This window comes from Trichechus manatus, unplaced genomic scaffold, assembly GCF_000243295.1.
Source record: "Trichechus manatus latirostris isolate Lorelei unplaced genomic scaffold, TriManLat1.0 scaffold00094, whole genome shotgun sequence".
NCBI classification, from domain to species: Eukaryota; Metazoa; Chordata; class Mammalia; order Sirenia; family Trichechidae; genus Trichechus; species Trichechus manatus.
The window spans coordinates 8,758,386-8,781,929 of NW_004444030.1; positions in this window are offsets into that span (position 1 = coordinate 8,758,386).

Sequence of the window (23,544 nt, forward strand, 5' to 3'; positions counted from 1 at the left end):
ATTACTGATCAGGAAAACTAAAGCCTGAAATGGTGACATGGTGTGGATAGAATCTCTCAGCCAGCAAGAAGAAGCCAGGCTGAAACCAGGTCTCCTCCTTGTCCATCCCTTGATCCTTCTACTCCAGGCTTCCCTGCCCCACTGTCTGCTGGAACTTCCAGCTCCAGCCCAAACACCTTTCAAGCCTCATTGCAATGAAACCAGGCCTCCTGGCTTCAGTCCACAGTGGTTGGTGAGGGGAAAGGAAAGGGGATCAGAAGAGTGAGTACATGATCAGGCAGTCCGAGGCCCAGGCACTGGGCCCCAACCCCAAATCTCTCTCCCTTCGGCTAACACAAACCCAAGCCAGCAGAGGAAAGCCATATGAGGTCACTACATTCGTGGTGGATAAAGAGCATCTTTGTCCAGGCCTGCCAGCCCTCTGGCTTCGGCTGAATCAGGCTGGCGGGCTCAAGATGAACATTCTCTCCTTACTGAGAAATGAGCGTTCTCAGAATCTCAGGACACACATAGCTATAGAAAAAGCAAGTGCACACAGACCTATAGAAGCACACACACACACACACACACACACACACACACATGCTTGCACACACGCACACCCCACAGCTAGGAGCAAACACTGAAAAATAAACATACCTGATCTACAGTCCAAGTTTATCTCCAGAAGAAAAAGATCTCAGACTGCTTGAGCCCACCAGGAGTAGTATTTCAGCATTTGATGACCTCTGATTTCCTCAGCTTTCTTCTCTGTAAAATGGGAATAATACTACACACATTGAATGATTATTGTGAGACTTAGAGAAAAATATAAAACTCTTAACCTAGTGTCTGGATCAATAAAATGTTGTCATTGTTAGTTGCCAACAAGTTATTTCCAACTCACAGCGACCCCATGTGTGCAGAGCAGAACTGCTCCATCAGGTTTTCAAAACTGTGACCTTCTGGAAGCAGATCACCAGGTCTGTCTTCCAAAGTGCTGCTGGGTGAGTTCGAACCATCAACCTTTTGGCTAATAGTCGAGTTCTTAACTGTTTGCACCACCCAGGGACTCAAATATAGTTTCTGCTATTATTATTATTTGTTTAAGACATATTTGGGGGAATCTTTCTAGTTTACAATGCTCTCTCCCTACCCAGAAACGTGGGTGGTCCCACTTCCAAACCCCACTGGTCAACTTGATGGGAAAAGGATGTCATCAGGAAGCATATGACTATGTAGCCTACTGGGAGGCCCTTCTTCATGAATTTAGAAATGAAGCCTAAGAAAAATTAAGTTTGCCAGGTTGGCGGGCCTATAACATGCAGACTCAAGGATTCTGGGTGATCGTGTTGAGCAGCGTGGACTGGACAGCACAGCAAACAGGTCTGCAGGCCTGAGAGGAGACTTCAGGAGACAAGTAGAGATGTCTCTTCAGAGATGGAAAACAGAGAGCTCTGGCAGTATCCAGCCCTTCCTGGGGCCCAGCTCCATCCCCTTCTTTGGCCATCACAAGGTAACCCTGCAGTCTTACAATACGTTTCCCTCCTTCTCCTTAAGCTAGCTTGAGTTGGTTTCTGCTACTTGCAATCAATCAGTCCTCACTGAAAAAGGATGGTGATGATGATGCTACCTCAACAATGATGATTCCACGCACACAAAGATAAATTTTATCTTCGATCTCTGTATCCCCAAAGCTACTGATGAATCTGGTTTTATGTTCCTCTTCAAAGATATTGTTGCTGACCACCCAGGACGATCATCAAACCTTTGCCTAGGAGTCACTACCATTAAGTATGAGCAAGGAGGTTGCTTGGAGAGAGGAAGAGGACATTTGTCTGACTTTCATCTCTCCACCTGAAGTCGGCTTTGGAAAATACCTGGCTTACTAAAAGCTGCATGGAACTTTAGAGATCTGTCATTTACCTTGAGCAAATAACAGCATTCCTGAGCACCAGAAATGTATAAATAATAGTACTATTATTTTTACAGTTGTATGTAAAGTACCTGACACAAATGTTTTCCTCTCACATTTTAAGTTTTGTTGTGGTAAAATATATATAACCTAAAATTTGCCATTGTAACCATTTTTTTTTCAATGTTATTGTGTTTTAGGTGAATGTTTGCAGTGCAGATTAATTTTTCATTCAAAAATTTTATACACAAATTGTTTTGTGACTTTAGTTGCAATCCCCACAATGTGTCAGCATTCTTCCCCTTTCTGTTTCCACCCTGGGTTCTCCACCGTCCTTTCCTCCAGTTTTCCTGTCCATTCCTGCCTTCTTGTCTATACTTTTGGGCAGATGTTGCCCATTTTGGTCTCCTAGATTTGATTGAACTAAGAAACATGTGCCTCTCATGTGTTATTGTTTGTTTTATAGGCTTGTCTTATCTTTGGCTGAAAGATGGACTTCGGGAGTGGCTTCAGCTCTGAATTAGCAGGGTGTCCGGGAGCCGTAGTCTTGGGGGTTCCTCCAGTCACTCTCAGACCAGTAGGTTTGGTATTTTTTGTGTATTTGAATTTTGTCCTACATTTTCCCCCTGCTCTGTCCAGGACCCTCTATTTTAATCCCTGTCAGAGCGGTGGGTTGTGGTAGCCAGGCACCATCTAGTTCTTCTGGGCTCAGGCTGGTAGAGGCTATGGTTCATGTGGTCCATTAGTCTTTTGGACTAATATTTTCCTTGTGTCCTTGGTTTTCTTCATTCTCCTTTGCTCCAAACAAGATGGTACTGATAAATGTATTTTAGATGGCTGCTCACAAGCTTTTAAGACCCCAGATGCTACTCAGCAAAGTAGGATGTAGAACATTTTCTTCGTGAACTATGTTATCTCAATTGACCTAGATGGCCCCCGAGACCGTGGTCCCCAGCCCTCAGCCCCAGTAACTCAGTCCCTCAAGGTGTTTGGATGTGTCTAGGAAGCTTCTATGACTTTGCCTTGGTCATGTTGTGCTGTCCGTGGCACACTTATACACTGTTGATGGGAATGTAAAATGGTACAACCACTTTGGAAATCAATTTGGCACTTCCTTCAAAAGCTAGAAATAGAAGCACCATACTAACCAGCAATCCTGCTCCTTGGAATATATCCTAGAGAAATAAGAACTGTCACACAAATAGATATATGCACACCTATGTTCACTGCAGCACTGTTCACAATAGCAAAAAGATAGAAACAACCTAGGTGTCCATCAATGGACAAATGGATAAACAAATAATGGTATATTCACACAATGGAATACTACCCAAAGATAAAGAACAACGATGAAGCTGTGAAACACCTTATAACATGGAGGAATCTGGAGGGCATTATGCTGAGTGAATTTAGTCAGTCACAGAAGGACAATATTATATAAGACCACTATTATAAGAACTCAAGAAAAGGTTTAAACACAGAAGAAAACGTTCTTTGATGGTTACAAGAAGGGTAGGGAGGGAGGGTGAGGGTTATTCACTAACTAGATAGTAGACATGTATTATCTTAGGTGAAGGGAAGGACAGCACACACTACAGGGGAAGTCAGCACAAGTGGACTAAACCAAAGCTAAGAAGTTTCCTGAATACAACCAAACACTTCGAGGGACAGGGGTGAGGGTCTGGGGACCATGCTTTCAGGGGACATCTAGGTCAATTGGCATAACAAAGTTTATGAAGAAAATGTTCTGAATCCTACTTCGGTGAGTGGCATCTGGGGTCTTAAAAGCTAGCAAGCTGCCATCTAAGATGCATCAATTGGTCTCAACCACCTGGAGTAAAGGAGAATAAATAACACCTAAGATACAAGGAAAGTATTAGCCCAAGAGACAGAAGGGACCACATAGACCAGAGACTTCATCAGCCTGAGACCAGAAGAACTGGATGGTGACTGGCTACCACCAACGACCGCCCTGACAGAGAACACGACAGAGAGTCCCTGATGGAGCCTTTGGGGGGTTGGGGGGAGGTGGGATGCAGAACTCAAATTCTAGTAAAAAGACCAGACTTAATGGTCTGACTGAGACTGGAAGAACCCCAGAAAGCATGGCCCCCGGGCTCTCTGTCAACCCAGAACTAAAAGCATTCCCGAGGCCAAATCTTCAGACAAAGATTGGACTGGACTGTGGGACATAAACTGATATTCGTGAAGAGTGTGCCTATTAGCTCAAATAGATACATGAGACTAAATGGGCAGCTTCTGTCCGGAGGTGAGATGAGAAGGCAGAGAGAGTTAGGAGTTGGTTGAATGGACATGGGGAATCAGGGATGGAAAGGAGGAATGTGCTGTCACAGTACAGGGAGAGCAATTAGGGTCGCATAACAAGGTATGTATAAATTGTTGTATGAAAGACTAACTTGAATTGTAAACTTTCACTTAAACTACAGTAAAAAAAAGTTGTGCTGTCTTCCCCTATATTGTGTGTTGTCTTTCCCTTCACCAAAGTTAACACTTGTCTCCTGTCTAGTTAGTGATTTTCCCTTCCTCCCTACTCACCCTCATAACCATCTGTCATGGATTGAGTTATGTCCCCCAAAAAATGTGGATCAGTTTGACTAGGCCATGATTTGCAGTATTGTGTGGTTGTCCTCCATTTTGTGATTGTAATTTTATGTTAAAGAGGGTTAGGGTGGGATTGTAACACCCTTACTAAGGTCACATCCCTGATCCAATGTAAAGGGAGTTTCCCTGCTGTGTGATCTGCACCACTTTTTATCTTACAAGAGAAAAAAGGAAAGGGAAGCAGATAGAGAGTGGGTACCTCATACCACAAGAAAACAGGGCCAGAAGCCTAGCGTGTCCTTTGGGCCTGAGATTACTGTCCTGAGATGCCCCCAGACCAAGGGAAGACTGATGACAAGGACCTCCCTTCAGAGCCAACAGACAGAAAGAAAGCTTTCTGCTAGAGCTGATGCTCTGAATTTGGACTTGTAGCCTACTAGACTGTGAGAGAATAAATTTCTCTTTTGTAATACCTTCCACTTGTGGTATTTCTGTTATAGCTGCACTAGATGACTAAGACACCAACAAAAATTGTTTTTTTCTGTGTGTAAACCTTTTCTTGGGTTTTTATAATAGTGATCTCGTACCATATTTGTCCTTTTCTGAGCGACTTATTTCACTCAGCATAATGTCCTCCAGATTCATCTATGTTGTGAGATTTTTCGCAGATTCATCATTTTTCTTTATCGTTGCATAGTATTCCGTTGTGTGTTTGTACCATAGTTTGTTTATCCATTCATCTGTTGATTGTTTCTATCTTTTGCTATTGTGAATAATGCTGCAATGAACAGGGGTGTGCATATGTCTATTCATGTGATGGCTTTTATTTCTCTCAGATATATTCACAGGAGTGGGATTGCTGCATCGTATAGTACCTATTTCTAGCTATGTAAGAAGGCACCATATCATTTTCCATAGTGGTTTTTCCATTTTACACTCACACCAGAAGTGCATAAGAGTTCCAATGGCGTATAAGAGTTCCAATCTCCCCACAATCTCTATATTTGTTATTTTCTGTTTTATTTTGTTATTTTTTTTTTTATTCATGCCAGTAATGTTGGAATGAGATGGTATCTCATTGTGGTTTTGATTTGCATTTCTCTACTCTAATGGCTAATGATCTTGAGCATTTCCTCATGTATTTGTTGGCTGTCTGAATGTCTTCTTTGGTGAAGTGTCTGTTCATATACTTTGCCTATTTTTAATTGGATTATTTGTCTTTTTGTTGAGGTGTTGAAGTAGTCTACAGATTTTAAAGTTTAGACACTTGTTGGATATATTGTAGCCAAAAACTTTTTCCCAGTCTGTAGGTTGTCTTTTTACTCTTTTGATGAAGTCTTTTGATGAGCATAAGTGTTTAATTTTTAGGAGCTCCCAGTTATCTAGTTTATCTTCTGATGTTTGTGCATTGTTAGTTATGGTTTATATTGTGTTTATGTCATGTGTTAGGGCCCCTAGTGTCCTTATTTTTTCTTCCATTATCTTTATTATTTTACGTTTTATAGTTAGGTCTTTAATCCCTTTTGAGTTAGTTTTTGTGTATGGTATGAGGTGTGGGTCCTGTTTCATTTTTTTACAGATGGGTATCCAGTTTTACCAGCACCATTTGTTAAAAAGACTGTCTTTTCCCCACTTAATGGACTTTGGTCCTTTTTCAAAGATTAGCTGACCTTAGGTGGATGGATTTACATCTGAGCTCTCAATTCTGTTCCATTGGTCTATGTGTCTGTTATTGTACCAGGTTGTTTTGACTATTGTGGCTATATAGCAGGTTCTGAGATCAGTGAGTGTGAGGTCTCCTACTTTGTTCTTTTTCTTCAATAATGCTTTGCTTATCTGGAGCCTCTTTCCTTTCCATATAAGGCTGGTGATTAGTTTCTCCATCTCATTAAAGAATGCTGTTGGTATTTGGATTGGGATTGCATTGTATCTGTAGATCACTTTGGGTAGGATTGACTTTTTCACAGTGTTGAGTCTTCCTATCCATGAACATGGTATGCTTTTGATTTCTTGCAATAGTGTGTTGTAGTTTTCTTTGTATAGGACTTTTACATCCCTGGTTAGATTTATTCCCATGTATTTTATCTTTTTAGGGGCTATTATAAGTGGTATTGTTTTCCTGATTTCCTTTTCAAAGTTCTCTTTGTTGCTGTATAGGAATCCAACAGATTTTTGTATGTTTATCTTGTATCCTGCTACTCTGCTGAATCTTTCTATTAGTTCCAGTAGTTTTCTTGTGGAAGCTTTGGAGTTCTGTATGTATAGGATCATATCGTATGTGAATAGGGATAGTTTTACTTCTTCCTTTCCAATTTGGATGCCCTTTATTTCTTTCTTGCCTTGTTGCTCTAGCTAGGACTTCCAGCACAATATTAAATTGGAGTGGTGATAAAGGGCATCCTTGTCTTATTCTCATTCTCAGGGGGAATGCTTTCACCTCTCTCTGTTGAGAATGATGTTGGCTGTTGGTTTTGTATAGATGTCCTTTATTATGTTGAGGAATTTCCTTTTTATTCTTATTGTATTGAGAGTTTTTATCAGGAATCGGTGTTGGACTGTATCAAATGCTTTTTCTGCATCAGTTGAGATGATCATGTGATTCTTTTCTTCTGTTTTATTTATGTGCTGCATAAGATTTTCAATGACTGTAATCTTATAGAGGTAGATTTTCTACTTTTATAATCTTATAGAAGTAGATCTACTTCTACTTATAGAAGTAGACCTTCTATAAGATTACAGCCATTGGTTGATTTTCTAATGTTGAACAATCCTTGCATACCTGGTATGAATCCCACTTGGTCATGGTGTATAATTTTTTTGATATGATGTGGAATTTTATTAGCTAAAATTTTGTTAAGAATTTTGCATCTATATTCATGAGAGATATTGGTCTGTAATTTTCTTTTTTGTGGTGTCTTTGTCTGGCTTTGGTATCAGGGTTATGCTGGCTTCATAGAATGCATTCAGGAGTATTCCTTCCTTTTCTATGCTCTGAAATAGTTTGAGTAGTACTGGTGTGAGTTCGTCTCTGAATGTTTTGTAGGAGTATCCAGTGAAGCCGTCTGTGCCAGAGCTTTTTTTGTTGTTGAGAGTTTTTTTATTACCTCTTCAATCTCTTCTCTTGTTACGAGTTGTTCATATTTTCTATTTCAGTTTGTGTTAGTTTAGGTAGATAGTGTGTTTCTAGAAACTTGTCCATTTCCTCTAGGTTCTCAAATTTGTTGGAGTACTGTTTTTCATAGTATTCTGTTATGATCCTTTTTATTTCAGTTGAGTCTGTTGTAATGTCCCCCTTCTCATTTCTTATTTAGGTTATTTGCTTCCTCTTCTATTTCTCTTTTACTTGACACAAACTTGAGTACTTAGTGAGTAGTAGCTATTACTATTAAGTCCCCCTTTGTGACCAATATGTCCATAGGTGGTGCAAATGGTTTCAGTTGTGCTCAACTACCAACTGAAAGTTAGTGGTTTGAATCTACCCAGCATCACTGCAGAAAAAAGGCCTGGCAATCTACTTCCATAAGATTACTGCCATTGAAAATTCTATGGAGCAGTTCTACTCTGACACACATGGGGTCACCATGAGTTGGAAATGACTAAACAACAACGGGTTTGTTTTGTGTGTGTGTGTGTGTGTGTATGTGTGTGTGACCAACATCCATGGAGCATTCCAACACATGTTTCCAGGGTTTCTTTAGACTTATCTTTCTCAAACATTAGAGAAAAGGGCTCTTGTTAAGCAGAAAACCATGAGGACTTTTCTTTTCCCTATAGCTGATATAATGCATCTCTAGATTTAGAGTACTGACAAGAGAGCATGCAACCTTTGGAGGTCCCTACTTGGCTCTATCTAAACCACCCTTGGCCAGCACCCCCCTTCTCTATCTTTGGGAAACTAAATTTACTGATAGTCAACATTTTACGAGCTACTCTGGGAAGATATAAAAACAAACCAAAAATAGAACACATCAGTGCCAGTTAATGTGGCACTAATGAATGTCTGCATGCTTTGAGGGTGTGAAGAGATTAACCAACTTCTGAGCCAGAGTTTGAAGGTAAGGGACGAAAGAGCTAGTAGTGATAATAGAAAATTTAGGAAGGATGAAACAAGAGTTCAGAGTTTGTAACATTCTCACTCATCCATCAGTTATTCAAGAAAGGATACACCTAAGCAATGAGAAACATGGGACAGAGAGAGGATGAGAGTGTAGGGCTAGAGATACAGGTTCTCCAGTTATCTAAGCAGTAGTTATAATCATGTGAGTGAATACACTCCCTAATACAGTGGTTTTCAATCTTGGCTGCACATTAGAATCACCTAGGGAGCTTTAAAAAATATTGATGTAGGCCTGATCCACACCCCCAGAGAATCTGATTTAAGTGGTCTGGGGTGCTACCTAGGAATTGGGATTTTTTTTAAAGCTCCCCAGATGATTCTAATGTGAAGCGAAGGCTGAGAACCACCGACCTAGCAGAACAAAGATAAGTGGGACGAGAGCAGACAGTCCTGGTGCTTTTAATCTGTTGATGAGAATGAGGTAGATGTGGAAAGTTGGGAGTTTTGGGGTCAAGGGAGAAGGGAGTGTTCTCATAAATGACTCATCCTCACTCTTCCCTAGAGTCTGATTTCTAGAGTAACAGAGGCCTCAGGCATTCTCCCTATGCCTTCTCTGTTGCCACTCTGCTCAGAACCCCCAGGCTGAAGCTTACCCAGTCAGTGCCTGAAGGAGAACTTCCAGTGCCTGTGGCCTGATAGACCATCCATTGTGAGAAATGCAAGGTCAAACCCAGCTGAGTGCCCGGTACTAGCCTCTGCTGGCTATCAGGACAAAAAGAGTGTTGGAAACCACGTATTTCCCAAGTTCTGAATACATTTTGAGCTCATTGGTGCTGCTCCTCCAGACCAATGTCTTGGCACATGGTGGAGGGAGGAGATTGCAAGGAGAAGCAGAAAAGAGAGTTGTTTCATTGCTTTAAACTCAAGGGAGCTCTTGAAATCTCTCTGACTCTAACTCGTTCCAAATTTTAGTAAGTGAAACCAGTGAGCTACAATCCTAGTATTCTGAGTCTATATCTAGACTTTGGTCAACCTATAATTAGCACGCGCTATTAACTGATACAAGGGAAGTATGAGTCTTGTGTACTTATAGAAGACACAATTTAAAGTGGTTGATCAGCTCATAATTACGTTGTGCAGGGACCGGCCCCCCTACACACACACACACACACACACACACACACACACACACACACACACACTTAACCTCATAGCCCCTGAAGCCGTTTTGAACAATATGGCTCTGCCACCTACATTTGGGTAGAGTTAACTGAATGAAGTTGAGCCTCTGATCCAAGCTAGGCCAATCAGAGTCTTTCCCAAGATATTAGTAAGGAGATCATTATCTCCATATGGCTGGACAGGTAACTCAGGAGCTACAGGTCACCATGTTTCCTGCTGGATGGACGGAGAAACAAAAGAAGGTGATCCTTAGTAGAATAACCAGGGACAAATCTCCCATCTGGCATCGATTGGCACCCACCTGAGGCCCAGATAAATCCTTATGAGACATTTATATAATCTCCCTTGTAACAATAAATTAACCTTCTAAAATTTAAGCTAGCATGAGTTTGTTTCTGTTATTTGGAACTAAGAAATAATATTAATGATAAAATAATAATAATAATAATAACTTACATTTATATAGTGTTTACTATGTGCCAAGCACTGTTCTAAATATCCTATAAATATTAACTGATTTAATTTTCACAACAACCTTATGAGTTAGGTACTGCTATTATCTCTAATTTATGGATAAATATTTCACAGAGAAATTAGATTAGTTGCCTAAGATCAAACCCATTGTCATTGAGTTGATTCCAACTCATAGCAACCCTGTTGTTGTTAGGGGCCGTCGAGTTGGTTCCGACTCATAGCTACCCTACATACTACAGAACAAAACACTCCCGGGTCCTGCGCCATGCTCACAATAGTTGTTATGCCTGAGCCTATTTTTGCAGCCACTGTGTCAATCCATCTCCTTGAGGGTCTTCCTCCTTTGCTCTGACCCTGTACTTTACCAAGCATGATGTCCTTCTCCAGGGACTGATCCCTCCTGACAACATGTCCAAAGTATGTACAACGTAGTATTACCATCCTTGCTTCCAAGGAGCGTTCTGGTTGTACTTCTTCCAAGACAGATTTGTTCATTCTTTTGGCAGTCTGTGGTGTATTCAATACTCTTCACCAACACCACAATTCAAAGGCGACAATTCTTCTTCGGTCTTCCTTATTCATTGTCCAGCTTTCACATGCATATGATGCGATTCAAAATACCATGGCTTGGGTCAGGCACGCCTTAGCCTTCAAGATGACATCTTTGCTTTTCAACACTTTAAAGAGATCTTTTGCGGCAGATTTGCCCAATGCAGTGTGTCTTTTGATTTCTTGACTGCTGCTTCCATGGGTGTTGATTGTGGATCCAAGTAAAATGAAATCCTTGACAACTTCCATCTTTTTTCTCATGATGTTGCTTATTGGTCGGGCTGTGAAGATTTTTGTTTTCTTTATGTTAAGGTGTAATCCATACTGAAGGCTGTGGTCTTTGATTTTCATCAGTAAGTGCTTCAAGTCCTCTTCACTTTCAGCAAGCCAGGTTGTGTCATCTGCGTATCGCAGATTGTTAATGAGTCTTCCTCCAACCCTGATGCGTTTTTCTTCATACAGTCCAGCTTCTCGGATTATTTGCTCAGCATAGTAACCCTGTAGGACAGAGTAGAAATTCCCCATAGGATTTCCAAGGCTGTAATCTTTACGGAAGCCGAATGGAGCAACTCTCGTGGAGCAGCTGGTGAGTTCGAACTGCCGACCTTTCAGTTAGCAGCCGAGCACTTAACCACTGTACCACCGGAACTCCTTCTGCCTAAGATTACACAGACCACATAGTATCAACTAATAGGCCCTTGTGGATTCAGATTCAGATTCTATCTATAATCTTTTTATGCAAACTTAATCAAGAGACAAGACATTCAGAACACAGATAATATCAATACCAGACATAGGACAAAGTGCCCAAATAGCCACAGTTCAGAAAAATCTGTCAGCAGCCAGAGCAGGCCAGGGAGGCTTCTTGGAGGAGGCTGGCTAGAGCTGACTCTGGAGAGGCAAACCAGAATAGAAAGCCCTTCTAAGGGGAGAGAACAACTGGTCAATAGTGTAGATGTGGAAATGAACCAGGCGTGTACCAGAGCAGTGAAGAGCCTGGCCTGATAGTTACAGAAAAAGGGAACAGGCCTCCTGAGATCCAGACCCAGCAGGTCAGACCGAGCGTAGTCCAGGAGGTATTGAGCAGGAGAGATGTTTGATGGCTGGGGTGTGCAGGAGTGCCCTCTCCTGCTGGGGAGGGGTAGAGGCAGGGAGCCCTGTGGGAGACTGGCTCTGGCAAGCCTCCTAGTTAAGAAGCCACCAGGGCCAAGGGTGAGAGGCAGCAGGAAAAAGAGAAAACTCTGATCCCTCTTTTAGTTCCATTTTCAGACATGCTGCTACTTCTCCTGTTTGCCTCAGAGGCTCAAAGATCATATTTTTGTTTCTTCTCTCTTTCTACTTAAAGCACCTGCAGTTCAAAGTAGGGGAAAATCTAGTCAGTCAGTCAGTCAGTCATTTAGCAATGTGGATGGAGAGCCCACTGGGAGCACAGCCCTGGATGAAGTTCCTCAGAGAGTGACAAAGGCAAGAGAGGAAGCAAGCCCCCACCCCAGACAAGCAAGCCTATTTCGGAAATACAGCCTGGATATCACGGCTGTGTCCCCAGCCTGCTTCCAGCAAAATAAAGACTCACCTCTGAGAAATACAGGCATAGATAAAAACCCCACGAGGCTTCAAAACCCTTCTCTGTGGCGTTTGCGTGATATAAACCTTCACGTGCTCAGGAGGCAAAACATGGGGGGGAAGGGGAGATCCATGCCTGAGCCTCCCACATTAAAGTAAAAGATGGATTTCAATAAAACATGATCTAAAAATAAGAAATAACTGTAAATGGAATTGAAAGCAAATGGCATAGAACTCCAACACAAGGCAGCTCATTGCCATTCTGGAAACTCGACTTCTTGCAGCTGCACAGCCATCAGTATTCAGGCTTTTTTTTCTTCCTACCCCTGTGAATTTATCACTCGTGGTGACGTATGACAGCTCTCTGGTCTCACACAGCTTCTGCTGCACCTTAAACCTCAGGGACTGAGGCTGGATAAGGTCCAGTCCTTCCCAGGATGGAGGGCATGACATGGTCAGGTTCAAAGGGGAGGTCAGGGCCAGCATCAAGAAAAGCACCCTCCCGGATCTCTTGTTCTCCATCTCCCGCTCCATCAATAAAGAGCCACATCACCCCTCTCCCCAGGTTTCCTCTCCAAGGGGCCCCTTAACCCATCACCCAAGCAGAAGCCAGGGTCCCAGCCCAGAGAAGGCTCCTGGAGAGAGCGCAGCTGAGGGGATGTCCCAGGTAGTAAGGGAGTCAGAGCAGGTGAGGGCAGGTGGGGGCATGTTCCTTCAGTGGCAGAACACTCACAGTGTCAGCGCAAATGCAGACTAAGTTTTGCAAGGGGACTACCAAAGCTAGAAGCCTCATGTCCTGACCTGATTCATGCTCCATAAGATTTTCTAACATGATCCTCAAGCCCTGGTTGGACACCTTCATCTGCTGGAACACTACACTCCTCCCTCTCCCAGAAAACTGCCAGTTTGTGCCAGGCCAACCAGCTGCCTCACTTCTGATTATCAGGTTCAAAGGAGATGGGGTTAGATGACCTGTGAAGTCTCTTCCAACCTCCAGAGTCTACCATGGAGGGACTTGAAATTGTGAATATTAAATATTGCCTCCTGAAGTTACTAACAATAGAGGGATTCCTGTTTGTTGCGGATCTTCCAAGTGTTAACGTCTTTAATTCTCATCCCAAACATAAGAGGTAGGCATTGTTGTTGCTGTTGTCTTGTGCCATCAAGACAATTCTGCCTCATGGCAACCGCATGTGTTACGGAGTAGAACTGCTCCATACGGTTTTCTTGGCTGTGATCTTTACAGAAGCAGATCACCAGGCCTTTCTTCCATGGTGACACTGGGTGGATTCGAACCACCAACCGCAAGCCACTTGTGCCACCCAGGGGCCTTAAGAGGTAGGTATTATCACCCCTATTTTACACATGCGAAAACTGAGACTCAGAGAAGTTAAGGTGAGGTGGGACAGTGGTTGTAAGCACAAACTAAGTTCATGAACCTGACCTTGAATCTCATCTCTGCCTCTTTTAGTTGCGAAACCTTGAACAAGTGACTTAACCCCTTGTGAGGAATAATGAGATGATATCATGTGTGAAGCACCTGGCACATAATAAAACACTTAATAAATGATAGCTAGTAGTGGTAGGGAGCTCTGGTGGTGCAGTGGTTAAGCGCTCCACTGCTAACCAAAATGTCAGCAGTTTGAATCCACCAGCCCCTCCTTGGAACCCTATGGGGCAGTTCTGCTCCGTCCTATAGGGCTTACTATAAGCAAGTTACTGTAAGATTAATGACCCCCATCACCACTGCTAAACCCAAACCAAACCTGTTGCTGCAGAGTTGATTCAGACTCATAGCGACCCTGTAGGTCACTTTTGGTTAGCAGCCTGAGCTCTTAACCACTGCACCACCAGGACTACAGTAAGTAACTATAGGTAGGTGATTCTTAGAGTTGGTAGATTTTTCCCTACTTTAAACTGCAGATTCTTTAAGTGCAGAGAAGAAACAAAAATATGATCTTTGAGCCTCTGAGCTCACACAACTACCAAGAGGCTGAAGTGGGATTTAAGCCCAATTCCTCTGGCTCCAAAGGCTATGCCATTTGCACCAAGTCACGTCCCATCCCAAGTGAGTGCTGCCAAGAAATGATAAAAGTAGTCATTTATTGAGCATCGACAATGCATTGGGTTGGACACTTCACACAAATGACTCCATTCAACCTTCTCAACAGCTCTAGGGTAGGTATCGTTTATTCTCTTTATTTCATAGATGAGGAGGCTGTTATGGATTGAATTGTGTCCCCTAAAAATATGTGTTGTAAATGCTAACCTCTATACTTGTGGATATAATCCCATTTGGGAATAGGGTTTTCTTTGTTATGCTAATGAGACCATTATCAGTGTAGAGTGTGTCTTAAACCAATCACTTTTTTTTAACTGTATTTTAAGTGAAAGTTTACAATTCAAGTTAGTCTCTCACACAAAAATTTATACATACATTGTTATATGACCCTAATTGCTCTCCCATACTATGACAGCACACTCCTCCTTTCCACCTCTGATTTCCCATGTCCATTCAACCAGCTCCTGACCCTCTCTGCCTTCTCATCTCACCTCCAGACAGAAGCTGCCCATTTAGTCTCATGTATCTGCTTGAGCTAAGAAGCACACTCTTCACCAGTATTGTTTTATGTCCCATAGTCTAGTCTAATCTTTGTCTGAAGAGTTGGCTTCGGGAATGGTTTTAGTTTTGGGTTGACAGAGAGTGCAGGGGCCATGCTTTCTGGGGTTCCTCCAGTCTCAGTCAGACCATTAAGTCTGGTCTCTTACTAGAATTTGAGTTCTGCATCCCACTTTTCTCATGCTCCATCAGGGACTCTCTGTTGTGTTCCTTGTCAGGGCATTCATTGGTGGTAGCCAGGCATTATCTAGTTCTTCTGGTCTCAGGCTGATGCAGTCTCTGGTTTATGTGACCCTTTCTGTCTCTTGGGCTAATACTTCCCTTGTGACTTTGGTGTTCTTCATTCTCCTTTATTCCAGGTGAGTTGGGACCAACTGATGCATCTTAGATGGCCACTGGCTAGCTTTGAAGACCCCAGACCCCACTCACCAAAGTAGGATGGAGAACATTTTATAAATAAACATTGTTAATGCCAATTGATCTAGATGTCCCCTGAAAGCATAAACCAATCACTTTTGAGATATAAAAGGAGCAGATTAGGCATCGAAGCAAGGAAGCACAAACAGAGGGTAAGATAGATGCCAGGCCACACGAAAATTGTCAAGGAATGGAGGAATCAAAGCTGGAAAGAGACAAAGACCTTCCTCCAGAGCCCACAGAGACAGAGAGCCTTTTTTCCTAGAGCCAGTGCCCTGAATTCAGACTTCTAGCCTCCTAAACTGTGAGGAAGTAAATCTCTGTTCACTAAAGCCACCCTTTTGTAGTATTTCTGTTATAGCAACACTAGGAAAATAAGACAGAGGCTAAGGCAGAGACCCCATACTCCTTCAGTAGGAAGGCGCAGAGCTCAGATTCGAGCCCTGAGTTCTCTGACGCCAAGGTCATACTGCGAACCTCTTTACACACTGTCTTCTGGGCCCAATGCTTTTGATCTCTCACCCAATACTCTGCTAAGTTCTGGATATACCCAGAAGTTAAATCCTCAAGGATTTTATAATCCATAAGCTACTCCTGAAGGGGCTGAAGGCCGGTCTGAGGGTGAGCAATCTCCTGGCTCCAGTTTAGGACAGCTTTGTGGGACATTGCCCTGTTCAGAAGCCCTCTTACTGTTCTGAGCTCCCCCAGCCCACTTGGCCCCTCCAGGCACAGATGGAGAAGCATTTCGCCTTCCAGAGTCTGGGCTCATGGAGACTTTTCCCTATTCTGGCCATGCTACACCTGTGGGTGACTGATGCCTCTCATTTCCGAACCTCAATCTCTACTAATCTCAGAATGAAGAATCTTAATATGTGAGCTTGTTCAGCCGGGAAGAGCACAGCGAGTAGAGCTGGGCTAGTACAGGAGGAGAGGAGAGTCAACGGGGAAACGCCACACAGGGGAACACGGTGTCAGAATCCTATTAGTCCCCAAATGAACGGCATTTGGCACTGGCAGCGTTGCTGTATATGATTTGATATTACAATACAAATTGAATCACTTAGTTACTCCAAACAGCAGACTGGCTTCTACCTCCAAGAAGGACGGAGCTACCTGCTGCCAGCAGAGGGTTTGCTGAGAATCAAACCAACCACTTGTGCTGATTTAGCGAAGACAGCGACCTAGGAGGCCTGTCTCAGGGAAGACACCAGGGAGGCCGAGAAGGTTTGCCAGGGCAGAGGGGCTGCTCCTACCAGGGCCGCAAAGGCGCCTGGGCCAGGCTTGGAAATGAGAACTGCCGCCCCATGTCAAAAGAAGCGCTTTTGAAGTCTCTGCTTTCATCTCCCCGTGCTCCCCCAAGCAGAAGTGACAGGGAGGGATAAAATGCAATTTATTCACCAGCCCAGGAGGCTCATTTCCAAACACAATAGCTGTGCCAGGCAGCCGGCCTTTACTAGAAGAGGCGAAAGGGAAAAAAAAAAAAAAAGAAAGAAAAACCTAGGAAAAAAGACCAGCATCCAACGGGAATCAGGCCATTAGAAGAGGGCTTTGCAGGGTGACCTGCTGGGCAGGTCCGCAGAGCTCCAGGCCACAAACGAAGCTGGAGGCTATGTTCTAGGCCCGAGACACCTGTAAGGCACCTCTGCCCCAGCCTGTCTGGGAAAAGGAGACGGCAGCCTCACAGGCATGGCTTGTGGGTGATGTTAGGAGTAAGGCCTCAGTCAAGTAAAGTCCAGGCTCCAGTCAGCAACTGCCCCAGCCTCAGGGCCCTGAGGCAGCAGGAATCTGAGATACAGGGAGGCGAACATTTTCAGGCTGATGCCCTGAGGTTGGGACATTCTTCTGCGGCCCTTCTCAGGCTGCAGAGGGTGTTCCCTCCCTCCCGTCTCTGAGCCTTCTTCTCCTCTGCAAAAAGGAGAAAAGAAGACCTACTGTGTCATGTTGGTTTAGGATTAAAGGAGATAACAAATGTGGAAATTACCTAACGTGGTACCTGACATTTTTTTTAAATTAATTTTATTACTTAAACGATCACACATTAAAATTGGTGTACAGTTCAGTATTTTTTCTTTTTTAACTCCCCATTCTCCTTTCCCCACAGTCCCTGGTAACCACTCATCTTCTTCTGTCTGGATGGATTTGCCTATTCTAAATATTTCATAAAAGTGGAATCATACAATATTTGCCCTTTGTCTGGCTTATTTCAGTTAGCACGCTGTTTTCAAGGTTCATCCACACGGTGGCATGTATCAGAGCTTCAAGACATTGTTTTAAATGTTCTCTCTTCCTAGAATGCCATTCCCATCTTGTTCTCTAGGCAAACTTTGACTTCATCCTTCAAGTTTTTTAGGGCTTTTTCTGTAAAAAGCATTCCCTGACTCCCCCAGACTTGTAGGCACTTCCTCATCCACGTTATTGTCACATCCTTCAGCATATCTATCACTCAGAATAGGTGGACACTAACTGAATTCATATTTTGGCCAAATACCAAATCCTAACATCAATACTGGGCTAAAGTCAAATATCACCATCATAAAATGAACTTTTGGAATTCACAAATAAATCTGAAATGTTACCAAAAACAATTATTATTACAGTCGTGTAATTTAAAAATTTTAGTAGTTAAATTTCAGAAGTTTGGCATTTTAGTTCAGGCACAATCAGAGGCAAGATCCTGCAGTGGTCAATGGACTGCACAGTTCTGATGGAGGCTCATTTTCAAGAGAGGTCAATGGAGAGTAGGATATTTGGAGTGCGCTTTGTTTGTTTCAGATGTTTTTTCTTTCATACTCATATTTTTTATTTTGTCTGAAGAGAAGATGGTTTATCACGGACGTTGTTCCATGAGTATCAAGATTTTGCATTCAGCTGCTAACCGAAAGGTTGGTGGTTCCAGTCCACCCAGAGGAGCCATGGAAGAAAGTTCTGGCGATCAACTTCTGAAAGGTTTTGGTTGTTGTTGTTGTTACTATTTGCCATCGAGACGATTCTGACTCATGGTGACCCCATGTGTGCAGAGTAGAACTGGGCTCCATAGGGTTTTCAAGGCTGTGACCTTTTGGAAGCAGGTCGCCAGGCCTGTCCTCTGAGGTGCCTCTGGGTAGGTTTGAACTGCCAACCTTTCAGCTAGTAGTGCTTATCCTTTCACACCACACAACCATTGAAAATCCTGTGGAGCTCAGTTCAGCTCTGAAATATCGAGGCTGCCTAGAGTCATAGTCACCTTAACAGCAACAGGTTTTTTTTTGCTGTTATGGTGTTCTGTTTTCTCCTTATGAAATCCTGAGATTGACATTGCTCTGGGTTCAAATCCCAAGTTATGATGCATTTACAAATACGAAGGACTCATGATATAAATGGAATTTAAAACCTAACAACCAAATACACATCTTAAAGTTTGGTTTGTTTAATGTTATGAATGCGAATACACCAAGTAACTATAAAAGAGAAGAGTTATGATATAACTTAAGTAAATCTCTATATTCAGCCTTGTTTTATTATTTAAATTTTTGTAAGTAATGTTTTTTTGCTCAAAGAGGATATAAGGTTCTTTCTAAAGTTATCTAGCTAACACGCTTTCTATGTCCTTTTTCACTACACTATTTGAAAGTTCTGACTAAAGTTTTTGCACATAAAATCAACAGCTTTCAAAATGATCATTTAATCTTGCAACAAGAAATGTATATTTATTCCTCAACTGATAGAATTTCAACATACAAAGCACATAGGAGATTTTTCACTTCAACTCACTTCAGTTTTCATATGTCAATTACCTCCATACCTAGAATTTAAAAGGGGGTATTTAAATAGAAACAAACTTTAATGGAATACCGTATTTGTAGTACAGATATCGTCATACTGACTTTATATATTAGAAATCTATGTGATTGCATTAATCCAACCCATTGCCGTCCAGTCGATTATGACTCACAGCGACCCTACCCCGTAGGGTTTCCAAGGCTGTAAATCTTTATGGAAGCAGACTATCACATCTTTCTCCTGTGGAGTGGCTGTTGGGTTCAAACCACTGACCTTTCAGTTAGCAGCTGAGAGCTTAACCACTGTGTCACCAGAGCTCAAGTACCCCAAATTAACTAATAGAAAGTAAGCTGATTGTGTTAGTCACAGGAAAGTTTAAGGATGTCAGAAATAAGGCTGAAGCGGGCATTGAACTCCCAGTCTTCCGAAGGCCTATACCTAAACCAGACCTGAGGGCAGATTTAGGCCAGAGCCCAACTTCAGTGCCTGGTGCTATCTGAAACAGCACTACCGGGGCCCTCCTAGCTTGCTTGTATGAAGATGGCTCCCAAGGACACAGTTGCTCTACCATTCTCTTCACCTCTTCTAATGCCTGGACTGCCTTGGGCCAAAGTTTCTTTCAACTTCTTTCACACAATTGTTGACCACTCCCTCCAGGCTGCAGTGACATTTGTGATGCCCTTCATAATGGCAAAGATCTTCTACACTCCCTAATTGCCTCCTTATCTTTACTCTCTGCTTCCTCTCCCATTTCCTGGAAGACACCCTGAGCTGAGCGGTACTCACATTGCAACATTCTGCATTGGGGCTCTTGTTTCTCTGCAGCAGGACCCACATCAGCACTGTACACCACTGGTCAGCCATTAAGAACCGAAAGTGTTTTCAGGGACACAAAATAAAGGGCTGGAATAATGCCAAAACAGAGTATAGCACACACAATGCAGATCATCAGCTGAGGATGTTTGCAGTATACTTATTGGCCAAGAGACACAGAAAGGTCTTCTGAAATGTTTTCATTGGCTGAGAGACTCTGATAGCTTTCAGAGTATGGAAAAAATATATTAACAGCTGAGTACTGGAGTGCTATATGATACACACACACACACATAACTTTAAAAATATTTCCAAGGCAATTAGCACTAAGCAGACTATGAATGTAGTAATGATCTCTTTGCACATGTCTTTGTCTCCACAGATTGGAAACTCCTAAAAGGGCCAAGTCTTTCTATCTTTATATGCCCCAGTCTTAAAATAGAACCTACCACATAATCTTATTGTTGCTGCCATCAAGTTGACAACAACTTGTGGTGACCTTATGTACAACAGAATGAAACATTGCCCATCCTGCATCATCGTCACAATCACCAGCATGTTTGAGTCCATCATTGCAGCTATTGTGCCAGTCCATCTCACTGAGGGTCTCCCTCACCTTTGTTACCCTCTACTTCACCAAACATCATGTCCTCCTCTAGCGAAGGATTGATCCCTCCTGATGACATAGCCAAAGCAAGTGAGTCAGACGATGTTCTGTTGTGATCTATAGTTTCCTTGGCTGGTTTTCAGAAGTAGAGCACCAGCCTTTCTTCCTAGTCTGTCTTAGTCTGGAAGTTCTGCTGAAACCTGTTCACGAAGGGTGACTGTACTGGTATTTCAGACACTGGTGGCATAGCTTCCAGCATCACAACAACACTCAAGCCACCACAGTATAACATGTTGTTGTTAGGTGCGGCCAAGTCAATTTGGATTCATAGCGGCCCCATGTGGCAGAGTAGAACTGCCCTGTTTTCTAAGCTATAATCTTTATGGAAGCAGATTACCAGGTTTTTCTCCCATGTAGCCGCTGGTTGGGTTCAAACCTCCAACCTTTTGGTTAGCAGCTGGACACTTGACTAATTGCGCCACCAGAACTCCTCCAGTACAACATAGACTCTTAATAAATATGAGATGAATGATTGAATCAATGAGTGAGGAAACTGTCAAAGGAAACCACAATTCCCCATCCCCATATCACCTGTGCGGTTGGAAAATCATGTCCAGAAGACACCCCAGCACCTGCTCCATTTCTGGCCTAGAAGCTTGAGTAGGAGCTGTAAAGACTATGGGGACCCCAGGTGGAAGAGCTGGGGTCCCCATATGCTGGCTTTCTTCACTCAACCCAGAGAGGAGGGAGTTCCGCAGAAGCCTGTTCCAGGGCTGTTCCTGACTCTATTCAACAAGTTCAGCCTCAGCCAGCAACCCACTCTGCCAGAGCCCCAACATGTCTCCCTGCCAACAGTTCATATGGAGCACTAGGCTGGGCTGGGCTCTGTGAGTCTTAATGACCATGTAATTGTAAGGTGCTATACTGGGCACTGTGGGGTCAGAGGGAGGCCGGCAGCACTGACCTCCCCTCTGTGAGCTCACCACCCCATGGACATAGCTGTCTGAACAACTCTCTCTTTTCCTCCTCCCCCTGCCTCCTTGCCTCTCTCCCTGCTTCTCCACCCTCTCATTTTCTCTCCACCTCTCACAGTTGGCCACTCTCCTGGACCATTCTATATTTAACTCTCTAAGGCTCATTAACTACAAAATCCTTAACTTTACCACCAGACCAATTCAGAAGAGTGATTTTTCAGCTATGGTTATTCTTCCTTTTGAGTATTAATTTTCTTTAACACTTGCTCTATTAATCACTTTAACAATGAAATTAGGACAATTATTTTAACGAGGTAATGGGTGATAAAGAGTGGATGATACACATTTATTACACAGTAGGCCAGAACGCCTTGATAAAAGTCAGCCTTGTCAATAATATATTAGCCAGGGACGAGCTTCAGGAGGGGTCAGGCTGAGGACTGTTCTGTTTCACTGATTTAAATACTCCTGTTTCTGTCAGAGCTGCTGCGTTTATGCTTTCAGGTCCCATAAAGCGGAGTGCCGGTCCCAGAGACTGACAGGTTGTTATTTTCCTTCTGGAATCCAGCAGCAGCATCAGAGGCTGCTGCCCAAGGATAGCAGCTCCAGCCCCTTCCCCTCTGGAAAAAATATTCTTCCTTTTCTACTGCCTTCTTCCTCTTCTCTCCGGCCTCTTCCTCCTCCTTGACTTCCTCTATCTGCTATTCCTCTGCACCTTCCTGCTTCCTTCTCTTCCTGCCCCTTCCCCTTCTCTCTGAGCCTCTCCCCTTCCTCCTGTCCCTACCCTGGATCTAGCCAGGAAGGAGCACTAGCGTAAGTTTGTTTGTTTTCATTTAAAACCCCACTCTGTTTTTTTATCTACACGAAGTGGTTCAGTGGTAGAATTCTCTCCTTCCATGTGCAAGACCTAGGTTCAATTCCCAGCCAATACACCTCATGCACAGCCAACACCAGTCTGTCAGTGGAGGCTCATGTGTTGCTGTGATGCCGAACAGTTTTCAGCGGAGCTTCTAAACTAAGGTGGACTAGGAAGAAAGGCCTGGTGACCTACTTCTGAAAATCTCCCAATGAAAACCCTATACAGCACAGTGGATGGATCTGTAACCGATCATAGGAATGTCCCAGGACCAAGGAGCTTTTCATTCTGTGGTTCATGGATTGCCATGAGTAAGGGTCTGACTGGATGGTAGCTAACCACAATGATGAGGTGCCTCTTTAAGCTCTCAGACATCTCCCACTTGTTCTTGTTTATTCTCTTCTCACCCACAAGAGAGCGACTGCTCCTACCTAATAGTGGGGTCGCAGAGCCAAGGGATTTGGAGCAGCAAGGTAGGTCACAGTCAGTGGAGGTGGCACCTAACCCAAGAACCCCTGACTTCCACTCAGCTCTTGCTGCAGTGACCAAAGCTACGAACTTTTCCCTCTTCCTTGCCTCATCCAGCTGTTCAATATTCAGCCCTCCTGTTGGCTAGAATTCAGTCAAGCTTCTTGCCAACAGGAGGGACCCATTCCTTTGGTTTAAAAACAGAAAGGGAAAAGGAATTAAATTTTTTTAAAAAAGACTACATCCTAGATATTTTGTTTTAATCTTTTTATTATTATTATTATTATTGTGGAATATACCACAAGTTCAGAGAAGTGTACAAAACAGATACATACAGCTTGATAATTTATCACAAAGCAAACTTTGTTGTAAGCACTGGTCCCCTGCGCCAAGAAATCGAACAAGACCACCCCCTAGGAGCCCTACTTTCGCCCTCCCAATAACTTCCCGCTCCACCCCCAACCTTCCAAAGATAACCACTCTCCTGACTTTTGTAGTAATCACTCACTTTTTTTGCTTTCGAGCTTTAACACTCATACCCAGAAACAAACAGCAAAAAACCAAACCCATTGCCTTTGAGTGCATCCTAACTCATGGTGACTCCATGAGTTACAGAGTAGTACTGCTCTATAGGGCTTTCTCAGGTATAATCTTTATGCAAACAGATTGCCAGGTCTTTCTTCCATGGCACTGTTGGGTGGGTTCAAACCACCAACATTTAGGCTAGTAGTCAAATACAAACTCTTTGC